The sequence below is a fragment of the Lactuca virosa genome, chromosome 4, assembly GCF_052849685.1.
Source record: "Lactuca virosa cultivar CGN04683 chromosome 4, Lactuca_virosa_CGN04683_v6, whole genome shotgun sequence".
Classification (NCBI taxonomy): domain Eukaryota; kingdom Viridiplantae; phylum Streptophyta; class Magnoliopsida; order Asterales; family Asteraceae; genus Lactuca; species Lactuca virosa.
The window spans coordinates 412,911,418-412,912,750 of NC_136429.1; positions in this window are offsets into that span (position 1 = coordinate 412,911,418).

Consider the following 1,333-nt stretch of genomic DNA (forward strand, 5'->3'; position numbering starts at 1 on the left):
TTTAATAAAAGTGGTATTTTTAGCCCATAAACCCAAAGATTTACATTTCTCTCTCGAATTTGTATTAATTTACTATTTAGTCCTTAAAAATCGAGATTTTTACAAAATAAGCCCAAGAAGAACGTAATGGCCCATAATTTGGCCCATTATGCGAAATTTTCACTTTTGGCCCTTTTTGAAGTCATGAATATCCTTATGACCCATTTGTTGAAATAAAATGACTCTTTTAGTCTCCCTAAAAACCAAAAATATCTTGAAAACCTCAACTTTTTGTTTATTTGTCCAAAAATGGTTCCCTTTTCAAGATTTTGTTTAGTTTCTCATGGATCTTCACATTTTTAACACATTTATCTGTGTAGTAAGTTGTAGGAAATGTTTTAGTTTACAAATATCACTATTTTTGGGTAGAGATTTCGAGATCTATAAAATTTTCACACATAATCACATGTTAAATCAATAAATACACACATAACATGCATAACACTTAGATCTAGCACATAACAACTTGTATTCTCCCCTAAAAATCATATAAAACCAAAATTAAAGGGGGGGTATGAACTCACCTTTGCTTGTTGTTCTCGGTTTTTGGTGAAGATGTGAAGAGATTTTGGTCCTAGCAAGCTTCTTGAACAACTTTAGAACTTAGATGGCTCTAAGATGCATGATTCACGAAATGGTATGAGTTAGGAGGAGATTTTTGAAGAATCAAGAAGATAAACCATGGATCTAAGCAAAAACTTACCAAGGATGATGATATTGGTGAAGGATCCTCTTGAAGCACTTCACAAATCTTGAAATTTTGATGGAAGAAGGAAGTGTTCTTGAGAGATTTGAGAGTGTTTGAAAAATTGAAGATGTGTGTGTGGGTATACTTGCTCTCGGCCAAGAATAAGAGAGGAGAGAAAAAGAATGATTTTTGCATGGAGGGTAATAGGTTTTATGGATGTATGTGAGTTTATAGATATATGGTGTGTAATTGTGAGTTGTGATCTTCTCCTTAATCCTCCCTTTATCTTTTTTTTTAACACACACACACACACACACACACACACACATATATATATATATATATATATATATATATATATATGTATGTATGTATGTATATATATATGTATGTATGTATTGGGCCGAGATTTGGGCCAAGGAAATAAGAATGAGATAGTTTGGGCCCATTCTAGGCTTAGTTCGAATTTCATAGGCCTAATAATATTTTTCGGCCCATTGGGCCTTTAGGATGGTTCACGGCCCAATATGATATAAAGGAATGGGTTTATTGCCCTTTAGGACTAACTAATTCATTTATGGCCCAATAAGGCCCATTAGGGTTAGA